The sequence below is a fragment of the Syngnathus typhle genome, linkage group LG21, assembly GCF_033458585.1.
Source record: "Syngnathus typhle isolate RoL2023-S1 ecotype Sweden linkage group LG21, RoL_Styp_1.0, whole genome shotgun sequence".
NCBI lineage: Eukaryota > Metazoa > Chordata > Actinopteri > Syngnathiformes > Syngnathidae > Syngnathus > Syngnathus typhle.
Genome location: NC_083758.1, coordinates 92,830 through 117,247, shown reverse-complemented (window position 1 = coordinate 117,247; position 24,418 = coordinate 92,830). Strand labels below are relative to the sequence as shown.

The window sequence follows — 24,418 nt, the reverse complement described above, 5'->3', positions numbered from 1 at the left end:
AAGTTGTGTCAGGCTGTTGTCGTTTGTCTGAGCCTTGGGTGCGCGCTCGGTGTGTGTGCGTTTATGTGCACACCCTGTGTGTGTGCGAAAGTGTTAGGAAGAAGACGGCATGGATAAGGGAATCTCCTTTAAGACAGGAGGCAATAAATGGGAAAGCCCCTGTCATAAACGGTCTTTGGTTAGGAGGAATCATTAGGAAGTGCTCAAACTCTTCTTTCAAACACTCCTATCTGCCTCGTTAAAAAGGGCATTACAATTGACTACAGGAGTTGCAAAAAGCAGATGAAGAACATAGGTAGCATGATCAGGGCCCTCAGGCTGGAGGATGTGTCAAATGCAAGTTTACTGCCGCCTGATCTTTCCTCCTCACAGGTCGACAACCCCATCAATCCAGGAGACTGGGTCTACATCAAGGTCATCAAAAGAAAGAACTGGGCCAGCCATGGTGGGAGGGACCATTCCAAGTCTTGCTGACTACCCCCCTCCGCAGTGAAGATTGCTGAACGACCCGGCTGGATTCACCTTAGCCAATGCAAGCTACAAGGAGTGCTGGACCCCTCATTTTGGGACGGTGGCGAAGTCTGCAAACAACGATCCCAACTCCGCTAGGCGGGGGGATGTCTCGGTGTTCCTGTCATCTTAGTAGCAACGGGGCTCCACATGCCGGGTGGATCCTCTGCTGCGTTGTGGTTGGAGCATGCTATGGTCTATGGACACATCTGAACAGACCAAGTGATAATGTTGACCGTGGGAAACGATGGTCACACGATGAGAACTTTGAGGACTGGTCATGAGACCCCAGAAACCCATACGAAACCAACGCTTGGTACTGGTATGTGAAGGTCGCTGTGAGAGCGCACACACAGGAGGGATGTTATCTGTGTTTCCAAAAACTCCCCTTGCTCCACACAAGTTCACTTGGAGGCCAGAGCAATGAATGTCACTGAAGCGAAATGTATGGCATCCATGGGAGGAGATTGATATCAACACCGTACTGTCAGTCAGTGACGCTACCCCTACCGCCCTGGACTCGCAGGAATGAATCTGGGATCAAACTATTTTGGATTAATCCCAATGTGACTGTTGGAGGACGACAGATGCCAGAAGTGGCTAAACCAGGACGCTACCTGGAATGGACTACACGTGTTTCATCCAAGAAAACAAGACCCACGGATGCATTCACGACAACTGTTCTCCAGGAGGGAACTGGATGGGAGCTTTGGACATCACCGCTGTGTGCCAGGATGGGAGAGCCATTTCAAGGTGTATGGGCTCTCCTGCCAACATGGCTGTACCATTGGACGGGTCCTACTTCATTCGGAACGGATCATGGCTTTATTTATATTTTCTTATTGATAGCATTATGGTCGCCTAAGTCAAAGGGACCGTGTGAGACTTTTCCTGCGTATTAACATCGGCCAGCAGGTTTTTAGATCACACAATAAGTTTAATCTGGAGTATTGAGGAAAGTCCTCATCTTCACTGGGAGTTGTTGCTATCATTGTTTGTTGTTTTTGTCATGTTTCACCCTACACGCTCCCCAGCCCATTCGCTGTCATCTCAGTTTTTTTTATTGATTTTTTTATTATTGTTTTTACTATTCTTCTTTATATTTTCTTACTTATGTTTTATTGATCTGGTTCACATAATCGTATGATAAAACAGGAGGGAGATGTCAGGGTTTTCCAAAACTATCTTGATCATATGATTATGTTGGAATGTATGTAACCAGTAATGAATAACCTTGGTAGATTAGTTTTATGCTTATGTTGGTGTGTAACCAGTAATAAATAACCTAGCTTGTTCCATCCTACACAATGTCGTAAAACATCCCCTGCCCTGCTAATCTAGAGGTCAAGGGCCTTTTTTACTTGTCTATTCAGTCTATGGTCACCCCCACCCTTTTTCTCTTAATAAAGATGGTCTTGTGGGAAGCGAGAGTCAGACGTCATTCGATCATTGCTGTACGCACAGTGACGAATGGACTCTCCGCCTGCAGGTGCCCAAAACGACTAACTTGTCTCCGAGTGGTTCTTGCAAAATAAGTTAGAGTGAGCACCACTCTAACAGTGAGCACACAACATGAACTTGAATCAAATCCGATCAAGACGTCGTTGACTTTCTGCTTCATCCTGTGAGAATGAAGCTAACGGATTGTGATGTAAACTACTTTTTATTTGCCCAGTAGAGGGGGGCGCACCGCTCCTGGAGGTACTGCAATACCAGGTTGATGCATAGAGTGGACGGAGCAAGCCCCTATACCATCTCCCTGTTGCGAAAATCCAATATATACATGGTCCCCGGATAGGGAACGTATCAGATATTAATCTGATAAGAACAGATACTACACCTGGTCTTAGCCAAAAGGCCGAGAAGCGATGTACTGAAACTGGTCTGAGGAAACCACTTAAATAAAGAGACTGTGGTGTGCAAGGACTGGAGTCGGAGGCGGAGTGATAAATGACGGTGCCAACGGCAGTTGTTTTAATGACATTTATAATTAGCTTCTCTCAACCACGGGCCGACTCTTTTCCCTTCGAGATCCTAACACACACTCCTCAAACAGGAAACTCCCACACGTGTAAAACATCCCACCGGAACTCGGCAACGTGAACTTAGGTTCCGGGTGAATTATGTCAACCCACTACACAAGCCCCCCCAGAATTCACCCATAGTCAAAATCCCCGCGCCGGAAAGGAACGACAGCCCGACCACAGCGGGTGTAGGTGGCAGGGGCTGGCAGGGGGTCAAGGGTAGGGGGCGCCGCCGGAAAGACCGCTGGGTTGGACGGTCGCGTTGTCGGTCGGGCAGGCGGGAGCTCGGTCAGGTCGGAGGGGCGAGGCGCTGGGGGGCGTCCGCGGCGTGGGGCCTGCGCCAATTCCAACGTCCGGGAAACATCCACGTGGGCAGGCTTAATCCTATCAACCGAGATAGTCTCAGGCCTACCGCCGATGTCCACGACCATGCTCTTACTCCCGTGCTGCAAGACCTTAAAAGGCCCGTCGTAAGGCGGACGCAACGGCCCGCGGTGGGCGTCGTGGCGGATGAACACAAAACCCGCCGAGCGTAGGTTGGTGGGCACCCGGGAAACAGGGGTGCAGTGCCGTGACGTGGGGACAGGTGCGAACGTCCCGGCAACTTCCAGCAGGGAGGACCGCTGCCCTGCCGCCGACCAAGGCGTTGTGGCGTCTGGAATGAAGTCCCCTGGAACTCGTAGTACCTGGCCGTAGACGAGCTCAGCGGACGAGGACTGCAAGTCCTCCTTGGGGGCCGTCCTGAGGCCCAGCATGACCCAGGGAAGTCTGTCCACCCAGTTGCCATCCACCAGACTGGCGCGTAGAGCAGCCTTCATGGAGCGGTGGAACCGCTCGCACAGCCCGTTAGCCTGGGGGTGATAAGCGGTGGTGCGGTGCAGCTTGACGCCCAGGCCTCCAGCAACCACATTCCAGATCTCGGAAGTAAACTGTGCACCCCGGTCCGAGGAGAGGTCTGAAGGTGTTCCAAAGCGCGCGACCCATGTGCCAATAAACGCCCGGGCCACGTCAGCAGCCGAGGTTGAGGAGAGGGGGACGGCCTCAGGCCAACAGGTCGTCCTGTCCACCATGGTGAGGAGGTAGGTGAAACCATGGGAAGGGGGGAGCGGGCCCACAAGGTCGATGTTGACGTGGTCGAACCTCCTCTCGGGGACAGTGAACGGCTCCAACGGGGCCTTGGTATGGCGGTATACCTTCGCACGCTGACAAGCCACACACGAGTCGACCCAGGCCCGCACGTCCCTCTTCAGCCCTTTCCAGACGAACTTCTGAGCCACCAGCCTCACGGACGCTTTTCTGCCAGGATGGGACAGGCCGTGTATCGCCTCAAAGACAGCCCGCTGCCAGCCGGCAGGGACAAGTGGTCTAGGCTGGCCGGTGGAGAGGTCGCACCACAGCCTGACTCCTGAGTCGCCAACCGCGACCACCTCCAGACGCAGCCCAGTGTCAGAGTCTTTGAGCGACTGGATCCCAGGATCTGAGGCTTGGTCAGCACTCATACTTGAGTAGTCGAGCCCCAGCTGAACCGTGTGGACGACCGCTCTAGAGAGGCAATCGGCGACCACGTTGGACTTGCCGGCGATGTGTCGGATATCTGTGGTGTACTCAGAGATAAATGACAGCTGACGCTGCTGGCGGGCGGACCACGGCTCAGCCACCTTGGACATAGAGAACGTGAGGGGCTTGTGGTCGACGAAAACCGTAAACTCACGGCCTTCCAGGATGGAGCGGAAATGGCGGATCGCCAACCAGACGCCGAGTAGCTCCCTGTCGAATGTGCTGTATTTGCGCTCCCTAGGGACCAGCTGGCGGCTGAAAAAGGCGAGCGGTTGCCAGGCGCCACCAACCCACTGCTCAAATACAGCACCAACTGCGTAGTCAGATGCGTCGGTTGTGAGGGCGACCGGGGCTCCAGGCGACGGGTGGACCAACAAGGTGGCCTGGCACAGCGCAGCCTTAGTATCCTCGAAAGCTTTGATTTTCTCGGGGGTCCAGTCGATGTCCTGGTTGGGGGTCTTACCCTTAAGGGCCCCATACAGTGGGTGCATGATGTGGGCCGCCCGGCGTATGAATCGGTGGTAGAACGTAACCATCCCAAGGAACTCCCGTAGCCCCCGGGCCGAACGTGGGCGGGGAAAAGCGGAGACTGCTTCCACCTTTGTCGGCAAGGGGGTGGCCCCATTACTGCCGATGAGATGCCCAAGAAACTGGATCGACGGCACCCCGAAGACGCACTTCGCCGGGTTAATGATCAGGCCATGCTGGTCGAGCCTTGTGAAAAGGGCCCGCAGGTGTGCCGCATGCTCCTCCTCCGAGGAGCTGGCGACGAGGACATCGTCCAAGTAGACGAAGATGAAAGGCATGTCCCTAAGCGCAGAGTCCATCAACCGCTGGAAGGACTGGGCCGCGTTTTTCAGGCCGAAGGGCATCCTAAGAAACTCGAAAAGCCCGAAAGGAGTCACCACCGCCGTTTTAGGGATGTCAGCAAGGTGCACCGGGACTTGGTGATAACCCCGCACCAGGTCCACTTTGGAGAACAGGTGCTTCCCTGCTAGATGTATCGAAAAGTCCTGAACATGGGGGACCGGGTAGCGGTCGGGCGTGGTGGCATCATTGAGGCGGCGGTAGTCGCCACACGGGCGCCAACCACCGTCCGGCTTAGGCACCATGTGGAGTGGGGAGGCCCACGGGCTGTCAGAGCGGCGAACAATGCCAAGGCGTTCCATGCTGGCGAACTCGGCCCGAGCAATTGTCAGTCTCTCCGGGTTGAGCCGTCGGGCCCTAGCGTAGATGGGGGGGCCTTTGGTCTCGATGTGGTGCTCGACCCCATGTTTAGCTGTGGTGGCGGCAAAAGTGGGCCGTGTAAGGCTGGGGAACTCTCCGAGGAGTTTCTGGTACATGTCGCCCTCGGAGAGCGAACTGGAGAGACCCACATAATTCCCCTCATCGCGGACACATGCGAAGGAGGAGAAGGTTAACGCGTCCACCAGGCGGCCGTTCTTAACATCCACGAGCAGTCCGTGGGCGCACAAAAAATCTGCGCCAAGCAGGGGGAAGGAGATGTCGGCAGTGACAAAGTCCCATGTGAAACGCTGACCCCCGAAACATATGTCCACAGTCCTTGTGCCATACGTCCTGATGGGAGTGTCGTTGGCGGATGTTAAGGGCGGGCCGTGCAACCCTCCAGCAGCGTCGTCCACTGTAGCCGTCAGGACGCTTCTCTGGGCGCCGGTGTCACAGAGGAATCTGCGACCAGAGAGGGAGTCCTCAACGAACAGCAGCCGGTTCTTTTTGCCTGCGGTGACGGCCACTACTGAGCGCAGGCTTTGGCGTTTCCCGTCGTGTCGAAGTTGCAAGGGGAGCGGCACCTTTTAGCCTTGGCGCCAAAACGTGCATGGAAGTAGCACAAACCTGTGCTGGTGCGGCTGTCAGTTGCAGCGCGTCCTCTGCCAGGGGAAACGCCAGCGCTCGGGGACGTGTAGCTGCGTGTTGGGGCCAGCACACCAGGGGCGAAACGCTGGGTGGCCAAGTAGAAACGGTCCGCTTTCTCCGAAAGAGCACGCGGCTCCGTAATGGTCGTATTTGCGAGGGCCGTTTGGACGTGCGGCGGCATATGTCGCAGAAACAGTTCAATGAAAAGAAAATTCGGCTCTTCCCCACCCAGCAGGTTTAACATCATCTCCATGTGTTCAGAGGGTTTGCTGTCCCCCATGCCTTGAATAGCAAGCAGGCGCCGGGCTCGTTCGGATCGCGACAGTTCAAAAATCCTGAGGAGATAAGCCTTGAGCCCTGCATATTTATCCTGGGCCGGAGGGGAAGTGATGAAACTTACGGCTCTGGCTGCGGTGGAGCTTCCGAGTGCCGAGACAACGTGGTAGTAGCATGTGGCGTCATCCGTAATTCCCCGGAGGGCGAACTGAGCCTCCGCCTGTGCGAACCACGTTGCTGCAGAAGTCTCCCAAAACTCAGGCAGCCTAAGGACGGCGAAATGCGCCATGCCGTCTCGCTCGGTATTCTGTTCAGTCCCGGAATCCTCAGCGGGACTGATGTCAGGGTCACCAGTGTGGTGTGCAAGGACTGGAGTCGGAGGCGGAGTGATAAATGACGTTGCCAACGGCAGTTGTTTTAATGACATTTATAATTAGCTTCTCTCAACCACGGGCCGACTCTTTTCCCTTCGAGATCCTAACACACACTCCTCAAACAGGAAACTCCCACACGTGTAAAACATCCCACCGGAACTCGGCAACGTGAACTTAGGTTCCGGGTGAATTATGTCAACCCACTACAAGACTACCAATTCAAGTTACGGTTTAAATATATCGACTCATACTAATGCTTCTTTTCCTGCGCATCACGTGATTCCCGTTTCTTTTTGTGGTCAGGTGCGGAAGTCAACGCTGCTGCCATCTAGCGGTGTAACGGCATATACGCTTTAACAAATAATAATCACTCGCAGGGCACACAGAGACGAAAAACCGTCCGCACTCGCACCTACGGGCAATTTGGAGCGCTCAATGGGCCTATCATGCATGTTTGGGGGAAATGGAAGGAAACCAGAGTGGAGAACGTGCACAATGCAAACAAACAGGTCAGGGAGTTGGAACCGAACGCAGCAGAGCAAGCATGGACTCACAACGACACGTTTAGAGTGTAAACGTTTCCATAGAATTGCCAAACACCAAATACTTGTTCGAACTATACATCTTAGTTGAGTGTTAAGGCCTCCTAAATTTAGCAAATATATGAAGATCTATTTTTATTAAAAGGAAATGGTTGCTAGTGTGACACCGCCTGTTACTTTGGTGAGACCAGCAATGGGGTGGCCCGTTTGGACAAGCCGAAATCGGTTCTCTTGTTTCTCTTCAGATCGTATAAATCTTTCGCCTTTTACTAAAGATTTCCGTGGGGAGGAACAACAAGAGTATATCTCAATTTTTTGATGCTCTGCGAAAGCGGAGCTTCCTGTACTTGTCAATGGAAAGTAATCAAAATTCCTGCTTTGTTGCCATTAATTCTGCCATAGCTTACAGGTAACATCCACCCATTCAAATATAAAACTATCTAATATGAGCAATAAATTAATATATTTTCTACTAATTATACTATATGTAAGGGACAATAAACAATTTAGCCATTAAAATATTTATTATTAAAGTTAATTCAGATTTGTGTCGAAGTTGTAAAGATTTAAGCTGTGTAAATGAATACAGCCATAAGTACTTCAGTACAAAAGTACTTCAGAAATACATAACAGGCTTTTGTTAGTTGAACTAATACGACGATACTGTTAATCGACTGAGTTGAATATCAGGAGTACGCCACTACATTAGCTTAATTTTTATTTAACCAATTTCAAAGAACTACTCTGATCATGTCCCTCCCCTCAATGCTCCACTAGGAAGCATAGAACGCTCATCAAAAGTGGAGAATCTATGATATAAACATCATTATTCTCCGCTAGCTTCACGCTCAGGAAGGAACATCAATTCTCATCATCGTAGTTGGCGAGACCGTTCACTTTAGAAACACATATCTCAAGTTAATAACTATAGAAATTATCCCTGAAAGTATAGTCTTAATTCATCAACGAGGGGCGGCGGGAAGTCATCTGCGAGTGTACCATTTTTACCCAGAGGGCAACCACGACTAGTAAAGGACTATGTTTAGATTGTAGGGGTGTAACGATACATCGATAAACATCGATTAATCGATATTATGCTCTACGATTTATTAGCATCGATGCTAAAGGTAAACATCGATTTATATCGCCGTGTTTGACCTCGGACATTAGACGCGACTTTATTTTGAAATCCAGTTCATTGTTGCTTGCTTCCTCTTCCGGGAGCAGTGCGCGGCGTTGTTGTGTTGTGAGCAGAGCAGGCACGTGAAAGGGGAGTCGACAACTAGTACGCGGCTCCTGGGCTGGTGCTATGGCTAGTGTCCAAAAAGACGAGGAAATTTGCTCCCCTTTAGGCTTCAAGTCATTCGTTTGGAAGCACTTTGGATTCCAAAGAAAAGATGGCTCAACGGACAAGACACGTGCAGTTTGTAAATCCTGCCATGCGGTGATCAAATATTCAGGGAGCACAAATCTCGCCGCACATTTAAAGAAAAAACACGACATCAAAGTTAAGTGTTAAAGTAAGCAATTTGTATACTACAATACTCTTGTAATTTCCTAAATAAAGAGTTTGCAGTACCTTGTGGATTTTGCGTATGAATTGTTATAAATCAGGATATTGTTCTATATTTTTTATTAAAAAAAAAAATATCGATCGTAGAGCACTATATCGCGATATATCGTGATTGAATCGCAGCAGGCTTTAAGATATCGGAAAATATCGTATCGAAGTTCTTTATATCGATATTATATCGTATCGTGACAAAACCCGCGATTTACACCCCTATTAGATTGTATTAGAAAGAGTGCCGACGTCATTAGGGTATTTGGCAACACAGCCATCATTGGCTGAGCGCTCGATCACGTACCCACGATCCTTTGCGTCAATGTTTAGAACAAGCAATTTTTTTAACACTTGTTGTGTTACAAGTATACTTGTTTAAATTGTCTAAATTGTAAGGCTTTAAAACTGACTGTGTATACTAGGCTTTTGTTTTAAACATGAAGGCTTTTATTTAAAAACGACCATGTAAAGTAAAGGTTTTAAAATTAACATAGAGGCTTTTAAAAATGCCTATGGTAGCCAAACAATCAACTTTACATTGCAGACACGTTTCAGAATCCACCCGCCGTGAGTACTGATAACGCTTGCAGACACCAGAGAGAATATTTTATATTGCCCATCCATCCAATTTCTGTACTGATTCTCCCCACGGGGTTAGTAGTAGGGGTGTAAATCGCGGGTTTTGTCACGATACGATATAATATCGATATAAAGAACTACGATACGATATTTGTCGATATCTTAAAGCCTGCTGCGATTCATTCACGATATATCGCGATATAGTGCTCTACGATCGATTTTTTTTTAATAAAAAATATAGAACACTATCCTGATTTATAACAATTCATACGCAAAATCAACAAGGTACTGCAAACTCTTTATTTAGGAAATTACAAGAGTATTGTAGTATACAAATTCCTTACTTTAACACTGAACTTTGATGTCGTGTGTTTTTTTTAAATGTGTGGCGAGATTTGTGCTCCCTGAATATTTGATCACCGCATGGCAGGATTTACAAACTGCACGTGTCTTGGCCGTTGAGCCATCTTTTCTTTGGAATCCAAAGTGCTTCCAAACGAATGACTTGAAGCCTAAAGGGGAGCAAATTTCCTCGTCTTTTTGGACACTAGCCATAGCAGCAGCCCAGGAGCCGCGTACTAGTTGTCCCCTCCCCTTTCACGTGCGTGATCTGCTCACAACACAACAACGCCGGGCGCACTGCTCCCGAAAAGAGGAAGCAAGCAACAATGAACTGGATTTCAAAATAAAGTCGCGTCTAATGTCCGAGGTCAAACACGGCGATATAAATCGATGTTTACCTTTAGCATCGATGCCAATAAATCGCAGAGCATTATATCGATTAATCGATGTGTATCGATGTATCGTTACACCCCTAGTTAGTAGGCGTGCTGGAGCCTATCACATAGGGATGGGCGGATCGATACAAAAGTATCGATATATCGATCCAGGCTGCTCATTTTTGAGTATCGATCTCCCTAGCTAAAATATCGATACTTACAATTATTTAATTATATTTTTCCTCATTTTTTTCTGCTCCAATTTGACGACTTGCACTCATGCTAGCACTACTTTTCCTTCCGCCTGCTGCACCGGCGTGTCCTGCTCTGCTTTGCTCCCGCCCCCTTTTCTCACAAGCCAAGCCCTCCTCCTCCGCCTCCCGTTCCAATCCAAACAAACACAAACAAGCATGGCCACGGCGGCGGCCCAGTCCGAACGCAAGAGAAGTCTGGTTTGGGGATATTATATTTTACTTAATAACAACGAGGCAAAATGTGAAATATGTCACAAAACAATTAAATATTGTGGCAACACCACAAACTTGACAAAACATTTAAGCAAAATTCACCCCACGGTTCATGAAGAGCTGCAGTTGAAACGTGCCGCAGACACTAAGGCAGCGACGGAAAACCCTGCAGCCACACCGAGGCTAAGGTATCAAAGTACCTTAGAAGCAGCGTTTCAGAAAGGCAAGACATATCCAGGTATCAGGTGCTAACCAAAAATTGTAAGCATTTGTGGTTGATGTGCTATTTGAAGCAATAATTACTACGCTTTAGTCAGTCATTTATAAATAAAGTTTTCCCCTTTTCAATTTGTGGTCGAACGCCATACGTTTTATTTGTAACTCCACTTCCTATAAACAACACTAAAGTATTACAATATTAAATGTAAGTATCCAGTGGCTTTACAAATTGATAGTTTTGCTGCTCATGACGATTAAGCCCTGCATCTCTGTTGGTACCATGTCTCTTTTTAGATTATACTAAAAGACAAAACTTTTTCCCAACAACAGAGAGAGAGAGAGAGAGAGAGAGAGAGAGAGAGAGAGAGAGAGAGAGAGAGAGAGAGAGAGAGAGAGAAAAGTAAAGAATAGCTCCTTTTTATTAAAGTTATACTATTAATATGCATATTCCACTAATGCACTAATGTCTAAAAAGGTTAATAATTCACGTGACGTAATACTTTTTTCTACAAAATTCAATAGATGACTCTCCAAGAGCAAGAATGACACTGCATTTAAATCGTTTTTTGGGCGGGAAATTACACTTCCAGTATCGATATCGGATCGAATATCGGGTATTTTGGGTAGGAAATACTTGGTATCGGATCGATTCCAAAATCATTGGTATCGCCCATCCCCACTGGACATCATAAACTGGTGGCCAGCCAATCGTAGGGCCGATATGTTTTCTATTTTGTTGTAAAGGATAGAATTCTTCTGCTATTCACATTTAGATAAAGGTCATGAACTTGATTGAATCAAACACTTTCAAGACGTTATTGACTTTCTGCTTTATCCTGTGAGAATGAAGCGAACCGATTCTAATGGCTTCCTGACTTAACTATCCTTTATTTGACCAGCAGAGGGGGGTGCACCGTTCCTGGAAGTACTGCAATACCAGGTCGATGCGTGGAGTGGACGGAGCAAGACCCTAATTCCATCTCCCAGTTCCAAAAATCAATTTAATATATGGTCCCCGGATAGGGGACGTATCAGATATTAAACTGATAAGAACAGATACTACACTTGATCTTAGCCAAAAGGCCGAGAAGCGATAACCTAAAGTTGGTCTGAGAAAACTACTTAAATAAAGAGACTACCAATTCAAGTTACGGTTTAAATATATTGAGTCATACTAATGCCACGTACCGACCACCGTAACAAACCTCAACTATTAAGAGTTTGGAATGATAATGCGTCACCGGGCTGTTTTCAACCTGTGCATCGGTTGCAGATTTTCGTGTGTTCGTGGAGGTTTAGTGTCACGTGGTTCACGTTGACCCAAAAGAATAACGATGAACTGAGCTCCTGATGGGAATAGCTTTTAATGACCAACAAAACGAATTGGTCATTCGCCAAAAACAATCGGATCTTTGGATACATTTCGGGACCGAAGGCAAGATAGCTGTTTGACGAACATTTTGACGGGAAAAAAAACACGCAGGAAAAAAACACGCGGCCCACTTCGCCAAACTACTTTCTGTTTCCTGCTGTGGCAATTTACATTAACCCTCGAACGCCACCATCGCAGTGGAGGTGAATCGCATTCCAATCCACGCCAGCATTTCTTAACACTCATTTGAGGAAATTACGATCGTCTTTTGTTTCCCGATTTGTGTTGAATAAAAATCTGAAATTACACATTTGAAAATAACACACGGAAATCGGATCATTTCCATTTCTCTCATACCAAAAGTACACGGACCAAGACATACAACTGTTTATACGTTCAAAACTCACACTCAAAATAGTTGCCCAATCGATAGGTGACGCTGTTTGAAATATCAGGTATCCATAATCCTGTGCGCCAACAATGTTTCAAGGAAAAAACACATTGATGAACACAAAATACTCGTTTAAACTGTCTATTTAGGTTGAGTCCTTCTAAATGTAGTAAATCTATGAACGTCTATTGTTTGTATTAGAAGGAATGGTTGCTGCAATTTCACCGATCGCCTTTTACTAAAGATTTCCGTGGGGAGGAACAATGAGAGTTCATCTCAATTTTTTGATGCTCTGCGAAAGCGGAGCCACCTATACTTGTCAATGGGAAATAGTTAATAGTCCTGCCTTGTAGTTATTAATTCTGCTAAAGTTTACAGACCAAATTGGTTAAGCTTTAGGGACAGCTTTTGGTGACATCCACCCATTCAAATATAAAACTATTGATTATGCATTGAGCAATAAATTAATATATTTTCCACAAATTATACTATATGTAAGGAACAATAATAGGAGCCATTTAGCTATTAAAGTATTAATATAAAAATACCCTCGTAAATACCCATAAACTGATGCTTTGCTTCTCTTTCTACTGCCTCCACGCCTTTGTTCACCTCCTTTTTCTTAGAGTTGCCATCTAGTGGTGGTGGCAGCATAAGAAATGAAGTAAAAACATACCCATCATGCATTGCCTCTTTTCACCTGAGAACCATATGAATTTGTATTTATAGAAAATCTCCAACAGTACCGCAGAAAGATATATATTTCTTTTTCTGAGCAAGTTTAGAAAATGACATTCTCTTAAAAATTTGAGAACAAGGATTGTACTAAAAATTTCTGGCACAATTTCTGATTTAAAGAAAGACATTTTGATCATATTTTTTCGTATATCCTTGCTGCCAGCCGCCATGAACTTGAATCAATGACGTCATTGACCCTCTGCTTTATCCTGTGAGAATGAAGCTAACGGACTGTGATGTAAACTACTCTTGATTTGACCAGTAGAGTAGGGGGTGCAAAAATCAGTTGTATGTCTGGGTCCACGTACCTTTTGGCCATTAGTTTTTCTTTATAGTGTAGGTAAATGGAGAACGGGAAATGATCCGTGGGGCTATTCCAGAAAGCAGGTTATATGAAAGTTATATCATATACGTTCGTATCAATAACGGGTCGGGAACGTAGTAAGTACATTTTATTTTGCAATTACTAATTTGTTGAATGAAGTTCGGCAAGTAGGTGCACAGTTGCAGAGCACAGCTTGATGCACCATCGCTCAGTATGTGGCGACCATGAAATTTGGCTTCGTGTGAGGGATTTTATATTGTACAGGAGAATCAGGGGAGAGCGCGAACGCAGTCCCCCACTACCAGAAATTGTGCAGTCGAGATTCCCACATTTGGGGAATTCGCAGGGGTCAGCACAACCGGAGTGCAATGGCTGAGCCTCACCCTGGGTGAACCATCTTCTTGATAATTGTATCTCCCCTGCCAGGTAAGTATGAGTCGTATACGTCGCCGGGGCCGACGTTTTCACCGCGCACACCATCTACAGTCAGAGGCTAATTTGGTACAAAAGTGTGAGCACACGTATTCAGTGGATGAGACAGCATTCGTAGAACTGTTAACATAGTACACCTTTAGTCATTCAAAACCAAAACATTTTAAATTAAGTAAAAAATAGATTCAGAAACATGACCATCATGCCTTGCTTCTTTTTCTACTGCCTCCACGTCTTTGTTCACCTCCTTTTTCCTAGAGTCGCCGTCTAGTGGTGATGCCAGCAACTATAATAAACCGATAAATGAAGTCAAAACATGCCCATCATGCAGTGCCTCTTTTCTCCTGAGAACCCTAAAACGGTATGAATTTGTATTTATTGAAAATCTCCAACATTACCGCAGAAAAATATATATACTTCTTTTTCTGAACGAGTTTTGAAAATGACATTTTCTTAACATTTGGAGAACAAGAATTGTACTAAAAGATCCTGGAACAATGATAGGAAAATCTCAAGCAAAAAAAGACATTTTGACCATATTTTAGAACAGTTACGTAAATTCTTGCTGCCGCCTAAGATGAACCGTCATGAACTGTCATGTACTGATATTGTACTGTGGGCCTACGTGATGACGTAGTGAAGGAGTGACGTTCAGGGAAATGAATATGCAGACAGAGCGGCAAGTTGATGGCCCTCTGTTTCATGAATAAAAGTGATTAAAGACATCGGTTTGGGTCCTGATTAAATTCAGAGTGCATTACCTAATAAAGATATAAGGTGAGCACACAACAATGGCGACGAGGATGACGTCCACCTTCTAAGGAAGAGGAGATAACGACGACGATTTTCGTGAGCAAGTTTAAGTTTGAGCTAACATGGCTAAGTCGGAGCTACAACCGTTTGCTTGCTGCACTGATCCAGCTACTCTCGGGCCAAGATGGACACGATGGCTAACATCTTTCGAGTTGTATGCTGACGGTAAAGGACTGATAATGAACGAGGATACGACCAATGCTACTAAACAAAGAAGACGCGCTCTACTTTTGCATTTGGCGGGACAGGACGTGCAGGATGTTTTCTTCACTTTACCAAACACGGGTGAGGTGACCGACTGCGCGGCAGCAGTAAGGACACTTGACTCCTACTTTGTTCCCCAAGTGAATGCAGCGTACGCGCGCCAATCCTTCCACAAGTTGTTCCAAAATCAGGGAGAAACGGTGCAACAGTTTGGTACACGTTTACGTCAGGCTGCGAAGGACTGTGACTTTCAAGGAGACAAGGACAATCAAATTAGAGACGCTATCCTGAGCAGATGCTGTTCTGGATACGTGAAGAGAAAGCTTCTCGAGGATGGACCTGGTTTGACTTTGGCTCGCACGTTGGAGTTGGCATCGCAATGTGAGCGAGTGGAAGAGCAACTAGCAGCAATGAATGGGAGCAGTATCAAGAAAGAGGGGGAAACGATCAGTCGTATCACAACGAAAAAAGGAAAGTTCACAAGGCCAAAAGGTAAATTGAAGAATTGTGATGACAATAAAGCAGAGAAGCAGTGCTACAGGTGTGGCTACACTGACCACATGGGTAAGGATCCCAAATGCCCAGCACGTGGACAAACATGTCATAAATGCAACGGTAAGGACCATTTCTCAAAAATGTGTCGTACCAAAGGACAAAAGAAGCAAAGTGTTAATGCTGTAGAGACTGTGCACAATGACTATGCATTTATGGTGAAAGACTGTGAAATGCCTGAAAGACTAATATTTTGTGTAGGGGGAGTTGAGTTAAAAATGTTAGTAGATTCTGGGGCAACGAGTAATGTCATGGGAGAAAATGTTTGGGAGAAGCTAAAAGCTGAAAATGTGAATCATATGTGCCCAAAGAGCAGAGAAATATGTATGCATATTCCTCAACCCAGACACTATCTGTCAAAGGTGCTTTCAAATGTGTAATCGAGATAGGTGACAGGACTGAAGAAGCTGAATTCATTGTGATTAGAGGTAATGGTGAACCACTCCTTGGTAAAATGACAGCTATTAAGCTTGGAGTACTAAAAATAGGGGAAAACGTTGCAGCAATCACAGATGTTAAAAGTATTCTGCAACAACAGTATTCAAATGTGTTCAAAGGAGTAGGTAAATTAAACACCAAACAAATCTCACTGTACATAGACCCAAATGTGAAACCAGTCGCTCAACCACTGAGACGGATACCCTATCATTTGAGGGATGCAGTGGAGAAGAAAATCAAGGAACTGATGGACATGGACATTGTGGAGAAGGTTGAAGGTCCTACTCCCTGGGTAAATCCGGTAGTGATTCTCCCAAAGAAACATGACAAAGACCTTAGGATGTGTTTAGACATGAGAAAAGCTAATGAGGCTATTGTGAGGGAGAGATACCCCCATCCCTACAGTGGATGAAATACTGCAAGGTCTGAATGGTTCTGCAATATTCAGTAAGCTTGATCTCAAATGGGGCTACCATCAGTTAGAGCTAACCCCAGAGTCCAGAGAAATAACAACGTTTGCTGTGCATAATGGTGTTTACAGGTACAAAAGACTGATATTTGGAGTCTCGTCCGCTAGTGAGCAATACCAGCACGAGATAGCCAATGCACTAGCAGGCATCGAGGGTGTGGAGAACATCTCAGATGGCGTGATCATCCATGCTCCAGACCAGGTGACACATGACGAGCGCCTGCACGCAGTCATGAAAAGACTTTCAGAATGCCGATTAACACTGAATGTGGAAAAATGCCAATTTAACATGGACAGACTTGTTTTCATGGGCATATTGTTGACCCAGAAATGCATTGGACCAACTGAGGAGAGAGTGAGAGCTGTTAAGGATGCCAGAGAACCAAAAACGGCAGCTGAAGTGAGAAGTTTCCTAGGACTGGTAGGATTCAGCAGTAGATTTATACCCCAGTTTGCAACGCTCTCTGAACCACTGAGGAGATTGACCAGGAAAGAGACTACATTTGTGTTTGGACCAGAACAAAAACGAGCATTTCAGACTTTAAAGACTGAACTAGCCGGGGCAGGTACTTTAGCTTATTTTGACAAAGAGGCTCCTACCAGAATAATCGCAGATGCAAGTCCTGTAGGGTTAGGCGCAGTGCTTGTACAAAAACAAGATTCTGAGGAGGTACCAGTGTGCTACGTTAGTCGTAGTCTGACAGATTGTGAACGCAGATACTCCCAAACAGAAAGGGAGGCCCTAGCATTAGTTTGGGCATGCGAAAGGCTACATCCATATGTGTACGGACGTAGGTTTGACTTAATCACAGACCACAAGCCATTAGAAGTCGTATACAGTAAAAGATCCAAACCATGTGCTCGTATAGAGCGATGGGTCCTCAGACTTCAACCTTATGACTTTCGGGTGGTGCACATTGCAGGAAAACAAAATATTGCTGATTCTTTATCTAGGTTGTTGTCAGACACAGGGACAAAAGGAATACATGAACATGAATCTGAAGAGTATGTGAGATTCATTGCAGTTAATGCAACACCAAAGGCGCTTACCACACGAGAGGTAGAAGAAGCCTCTGCTGTAGATCCAGAGCTGACGGAGGTGCGAAATGCAATTGAAATTGGACACTTCGAAAAATGTAAACAATATGCACCCATTGTAAATGAACTCTGTGTGATTGGATACATTGTGTTACGTGGAAGCCGCATAGTTTTACCAGAAAAACTCAGAGCAAAAGCACTTGCATTAGCTCATGAAGGACACTTAGGAATTGTAGGGACAAAACAACATCTCAGAACAAAAGTGTGGTGGCCTGGCATGGATAAGGCAGCGGAAAAATACTGTAAAGCTTGTCATGGATGTCAAATAGTGGCCAGACCAGATCCACCTGAGCCTTTGAGGAACACAATCTTACCAGATCGACCATGGCAAGACGTGGCTGTAGATCTGTTAGGACCACTACCAAACAGTCAGTCTATATTTGTTTTAGTAGATTATTACAGTCGCTACTATGAGTATGAAATAATGACGTCTACAACCACGGACAGAGTTATTGACTGAATTGAGGACATTTTCAGTAGGCATGGACTACCAGTGACGATCAAATCGGACAATGGACCACAGTTCAAATCTGACTTCTTCAGGGAATACTGTGAAACAAATGGAATCAAACATGTGAGAACACCACCAAAATGGGCACAAGCCAATGGAGAAGTGGAACGTCAAAATGCATCACTGATGAAGAGAATCAGGATTGCACAGGCAGAAGGGCTGGACTGGAAACGTGAACTGAGGAAATATGTAACTATTTACAGGAGCATTGAACACCCCACGACAGGGAAAAGTCCAGCTGAACTTCTTTTCAACAGGAAAATGAGAGGAAAGTTGCCTGACCTCTCTGAGTCCAAAACAACGGCTCTAGATGTTCGTGACAGGGATGCTGAACAAAAAGGGAAAGCAAAGCTTTATGCTGATGAACGACGAGGAGCCCAGTACTCAAATGTGGACATTGGAGACACAGTACTGGTACAACAGGACAAACAGGACAAATTCACAACACCATTCAATCCAACCCCACATAGAGTCGTGAGTAAAACTGGAAGTCAAGTGGTAATTGAATCCCCAACTGGAGCTCGCTACCACCGGAATACCACTCACGTGAAGAAATACCAATCATATGAGAATACTGAAGGACATGACACACCGAAGACTTTTACTGAAGGGGAGGAAAATGTACTGAGCAGAAATGTGGACAGTTGCAACCAGACACCACAAGAGGAAGCTCAGGAACCTGAAATGAGGCCCCAGAGAGTCAAAAAGATACCAGCAAAGTTCAAAGACTTTGTGACAAAGTAAAAGTAAAGGGTTGTGTCTGAATATATTGTTCACTGTTTAAGAGAAAAAAATGTTTATGGGTTACATAAGAAAAGTTAGACAATACAATGTTCGGTTAGCAAAAGATGATGATGTAAATTACATGGTCAATATTAGTATGTGATGGTACAGTTTATTTCTAAGGAAAGGGGGGATGTCATGTACTGATATTGTACTGTGGGCCTACGTGATGACGTAGTGAAGGAGTGACGTTCAGGGAAATGAATATGCAGACAGAGCGGCAAGTTGATGGCCCTCTGTTTCATGAATAAAAGTGATTAAAGACATCGGTTCGGGTCCTGATTAAATTCAGAGTGCATTACCTAATAAAGATATAAGGTGAGTGTCAGGGTTTTCCAAAACTATCTTGATCATATGATTATGTTGGAATGTATGTAACCAGTAATGAATAACCTTGGTAGATTAGTTTTATGCTTATGTTGGTGTGTAACCAGTAATAAATAACCTAGCTTGTTCCATCCTACACAATGTCGTAAAACATCCCCTGCCCTGCTAATCTAGAGGTCAAGGGCCTTTTTTACTTGTCTATTCAGTCTATGGTCACCCCCACCCTTTTTCTCTTAATAAAGATGGTCTTGTGGGAAGCGAGAGTCAGACGTCATTCGATCATTGCTGTACGCACAGTGACGAATGGACTCTCCGCCTGCAGGTGCCCAAAACGACTAACTTGTCTCCGAGTGGTTCTTGCAAAATAAGTTAGAGTGAGCACCACTCTAACATTTTGGTGCCGAAACCCGGGACCCTCATACCCACCATCTGACTGACGGAGGAAGACGTGCTGCATTGTCGACAAGCCAGCGTCCATTAGGAGGACCTGGAAAAGAAAGTCCTGGGAAGAGAACTTCTTCGCTGGGCCAGCATCTTAGGTCTGCCTTCGTCTGACAGATGTGGATTGGCGGGACCCGGCTGAACAGCGAACCAAGGAGACAAGTAAGTTAAAACCCTAAAGTTGTGTGATTGTGTTGTTGTGAAACGCGTAAAAGTGCACAGGAATAAAAATAGGCAAGACAGAGGATAAGAAGTCTTGAGGAAGGAGGGGGTGTTGTAGAGTCCCCCTCCGGATGAAGTGGCTCTTCTGGAGCAGTGGTTTTCAAAATATTTTTGTCAAATCTCACGTACCTCCGTGTACCCTGATTTGACAACCACTGTTCTAAGGGGACAACTTCGCGTTGGCAGGGCTGGGTAACTGGACGGTTGTCTTTAGTTCCCAGGGAAGGAAGGGGTGTTGTAGAGTCCCCTCTCCGGATGAAGCAGCTCTTTTTATTTTTTAAAAAGAGGACTTCGCGTTGGCAGGGCTGGGTAACTGGACGGTTGTCTTTAGTTCCCAGGGAAGGAAGGGGTGTTGTAGAGTCCCCTATCCGGATGAAGCAGCTCTTTTATTTTTAAAAGAGGACTTCGCGTTGGCAGGGATAAGAAATTTGTGTGGTTGAGAAAGTGTGATTGGTAGGATAAATTGACTAAATAGCAGTTCTAGCATTGATCCACGAAAATAATACAGGCTAGTAATTGTTCAAAGGTCAATTTAAACTTGCATTGAGGATCCTCAAAGAAAAATAATAAAAATAATAATAATAATAATAATAATAATAATTGTATAAACCTAAAATACCAAATTAAGATGGCAAATAAAAACAGTAGATCCCTAGCTCTTGATGGAGATGAGAAGTACATGGCGAGTAAATTTGTTAACTGTATGCAATACATGCCGAAGTGGAAGAAAAAGTATGGAGTAGAAGGGAAGTTGAAAGTTGAAGTGTGGAAGATAGTGGTTGATGTCTTGGAAGAGAGTGTGAATAGGAAGTCAGAGGGACTGAAAAAGAAAAGAAAAGAGAAAGAATTGATTTGTGCTAAAATATGGTTGAATGCTTCACAAGAGAGAAGAGAATAAATCCAAAAGACAGAAAGTTGAAAAGTGCTGCGACTATGTTTGTCAGGCCGGAAGACAATGAGGCCACAGTGCGCAGGCGCACTGTCCCGGCCACGGCTCCAGCCGCAGCTCAAGCAGAAGAGCAAGAAAGCCATTCCGCTCGTGTGCAAAACTTGTATACAACAACTATGCAGTGGGACAGGCATGCTGAAAAAGTTATCCAAAAAGGCAAATGTTCTGATGTATTTCATCTAGATGATGATAATGATCTAAATGAAGATACAACGATCTTCTTCCAAAGTTCCCAAAGGGGAGAGAAAGAGAGAGAGACCAACAAGGCCGAAGGTCACCATATAATTCAAAACTCCCATCAGATTCTGACAACTGTTGGAACTGTGGGAAACGTGGACACTGGTCAATAGAGTGTTTTAGAAGAAAAAAAACGGTGCCAGTCAAGGGGCAGAGGAAGAGGCAGAGGAAAAATCACATTTACAGCATGACAAGCTTCCTCTCCTTTGACCCCTCATGCTAATACAGAGAAAGAAGGAATAGATGCCCATATGACAGCAAAACATGTCATTGTCTGATTATTGGAACATTTTTTGGATTATTAGAGCTCCTGTCCATGCAAGAAGTATGACAATGCTGTTTGTATGCCCAACGACAAATTACCAGGGATCAAATTGTGTGTGTGCACGGAAGTTAGAATTTGCAAATCAAGTGGTAAATGAATGCAACTTGAAGATAAATAAAAAAAATTGGAGTGTACTGTCCTTGTGTGCGTGGGAGGGACTGGCTCATGGTCGACCACGGGAAATGGCCAGCCTGTGGCGAATCATTGGTGCTGGGACCTGCCCTACGCGCGCGAGAGCTGTGCATGTGTGTTAAAATGATGAAAATTGGCTAAACTTTCAGTGTGAAGAAATTTGTTAGACTGTGGTCTATCCAATTTGCACCGCAGAACAGAAACGATTTGGAAAGATAAAAATGAGAGAAGGAGAGAAAAATGTGTTTGCGAGCAGGAGTTGATCCACACTGGTGCATGTTGAGTGTTGAGCCCTCATGAGAAATTTGAAGGAGAAGCGACAGAGCATGCTTTCAGGAATTGGAAGAGGCAAAATTGTGGATTTGAGACATTGCAATGCTACGTTTAATGGGAATAATTGATTGATGGTGTTATAAAATTATATGCGAGCTAAATCTGAGAAATTGAGTTTGTTAAATCTAAAAGCAAAGAAAATTTCGGATTGATTTGCCAGTGGTTTTTATGAGTTGAGTTTTTTTTGGTGGATTGTTCTATCGGGAACCTTGAGTTGGGGGTGGTATATGAGTGTTGTGTGGTGAGCTTGGATGAGTTGAGACCAATGTGATGGAGAGACTCCTTTTTGGAGACTGTGTGTGAGATGCAAATGAGCATTGATGAATGATTGCCTTGAATGATGGGAAAATACAGGTTGAATGGTTGGAGCTGTTGGCGACTGCTATGGAGAATTGGTAGAGCGACTTTGCTGAAAGAGTGGTTTTGAGTAAGTTGAATGCTGGAATGAAAAACATAGCTTTTGGATTGATGATTGACTGGAGAAAAACTGGAGAACCAGTAACACATGCAGAAGATGTGTGAACTGGGAAATTGAGAAGCGTTTTGGAAAGAAAGTCAAATTAAATGATGGAATCATATGTAGTAAAGAACACATCCTCCCAAAAAGTTTGTCAAGGTGTGAGGCATGGGCGTTGCCAAGCCTCAGAAGGAGGGAGTGAATAGGACAGATAGTGGAAGATAGTAATAATACAAACCTTTACGACATATGGATTTTCTAATACATTTAGTGTCATACTGTGGTAAAATTCTATTCTGGTATCATGCAATGTATATCTCACTAGTAAGCCTAAGTGTGACCGGATCATGTTTCGGGTCAGGTTCGTGCGGGATTGTTTGGGCCTTGGTCCATGATCTCATTGGCACGAGACATCTGGTTTCCATTAACAACTGACAAGATATGCACCCGAGTGAGGAAAGGGAGGCTAACTCATAAATAATGAGGAGATATTGGGAGTAATCTGTTGGTCCTTTCTTTAAGACCCTTCCTGGTGCAGATAGGTTAGCAACAAGAGAGATTTAGAGGTTCAACAGAAAGACAGTTAAAAGAAAACAACATTATTAATTTGGACAGTTGCAGGCTAACAGGAGCATGAGAAAGAAGAGCTAAGAAGCGGGATCCAATTTGATCAGGGAGATTGGAAATTCACAACACCATATTCTAAGTCACATTTTTGAGCAAGCATGACACAGGTAATAACGTTTGAGAGGTCAAGACATAGATCAGGGCTAGATGTGGAACGCAGACCTCGTTGAGTTAATTTTAAATAATGATACTGAAGACAATGTACTGTCTCATTAAATAGGAACTATAGACAGAACGTAGCTCGAAAATAGGATGAGTTGCAGGACTTACAATATAAAGACGAGATCGCTGTTACTAGGAGAATTTGAAGTTTGGTAAACAAACGTTACTAGCGAATTGATGGCAGCAGCTACATTTGGTTACAAGTTTGATGTCCCAGTCTGTCACTCTCAGTGCCAGGATCCCTGAAAACTCAATCCCGAGACTCTGCCTGCAGCCATGGACGTCTACAAAACGGTGCCTGGCTTTGAGGCACCTTTGACCTTTGGCAAGGACAAAGAAAGACTATTGTTGTACTTGTAGGGGGACAAGTACACTCGGGAAGAAAAGACGACATCCTCGGGGACGAGAAAAGACAGTGAGAAGTGGAGGAACTCACAATGTTGAAGAAAAAATGGACATTTGAACAATGGACTCATTCGAGAGTGATGGATGGGTTGACTCAACAACAAAAGAACACCATCTTGAGAGGGTGAGGTGCGGCAAAAGATATGGACTTGAAATGTCCAACGACCAAATCGCACTCCGTGCTGTGGCGGTGCTGAAACTTCGTGGGGCTTGGGGTAAAGTGGAAAGGAGCTTCATTGTGCACTGGGTTTGACAGAACTGAGGAGATTTGATAAAAAATTGAATAATGCGTAGAGCTACAGAGAAACTCATCATAATCGGAGACTGAACAGATTTGGATAGGACAAATAGGCTAAAACGGTAGGAAACAAGAGCGAGATCTGATGTTTTGGCTCATCAGGCATAAGTCAAAGTCAAAGTCAAAGTCAGCTTTATTGTCAATCTCTCCACATGTCACAACACACAAAGAGACCGAAATTACGTTTTTCTCTATCCCACGGTGACGAGACACATAACACGATAGACATACATGTACGCGACACAATATAAAAACAAGAAGGCAAAAATTCTACCAATCAATAGTAAGAGTGATGAATAAATAATAAATAAACAGATAACACAATAAATAACGGAGCCAGCAAGCATAGCGCAAAAGTAAAAAACATCATAAACAAAAAGGCACAAACAATAAATAAGAGTAATAACAAATAATAAATAATAAGAGCCAGTGTGCATTCAGACAGTCCAGACAGTAAAAGTACAGGACGCTACGCAGAACGGGGGAGCGAGTTCAGGATCCTAACAGCCTGGAGCATGAAGCTGTTTGAGAGTCTGGAGGTGCGGGAGCGCAGGCTTCTGTACCTCTTCCCAGAGGGCAGAAGCTCGAACAAAGAGTGAGCGGGGTGACTCGCATCACTCACAATCGTGGTCGCCTTGCGGGTGAGATGGGAGGTGTAAATGTCCTTCAAG

General features: G+C 45.2%; 5 non-coding genes across 5 annotated transcripts; 1 reads left to right on the top strand and 4 right to left on the bottom strand.

Moving 5' to 3' along the window:
- Window positions 1-2,189: 2,189 nt before the first annotated feature.
- LOC133145885 (U2 spliceosomal RNA) lies at window positions 2,190-2,380 on the bottom strand. Its single transcript, XR_009711132.1, has one exon. It is a non-coding gene; the product is annotated as a U2 spliceosomal RNA (small nuclear RNA).
- A 5,004-nt stretch (window positions 2,381-7,384) lies between these two features.
- On the top strand, window positions 7,385-7,497 carry LOC133145973 (U5 spliceosomal RNA). The gene has a single exon (XR_009711214.1). It is a non-coding gene; the product is annotated as a U5 spliceosomal RNA (small nuclear RNA).
- A 399-nt stretch (window positions 7,498-7,896) lies between these two features.
- Window positions 7,897-8,114, bottom strand: LOC133145924 (small nucleolar RNA U3). Its single transcript, XR_009711169.1, has one exon. It is a non-coding gene; the product is annotated as a small nucleolar RNA U3 (small nucleolar RNA).
- Window positions 8,115-11,609: 3,495 nt separating this feature from the next.
- LOC133145796 (U2 spliceosomal RNA) lies at window positions 11,610-11,801 on the bottom strand. The gene has a single exon (XR_009711046.1). It is a non-coding gene; the product is annotated as a U2 spliceosomal RNA (small nuclear RNA).
- A 2,001-nt stretch (window positions 11,802-13,802) lies between these two features.
- On the bottom strand, window positions 13,803-13,966 carry LOC133145719 (U1 spliceosomal RNA). Its single transcript, XR_009710971.1, has one exon. It is a non-coding gene; the product is annotated as a U1 spliceosomal RNA (small nuclear RNA).
- Window positions 13,967-24,418: the final 10,452 nt, after the last annotated feature.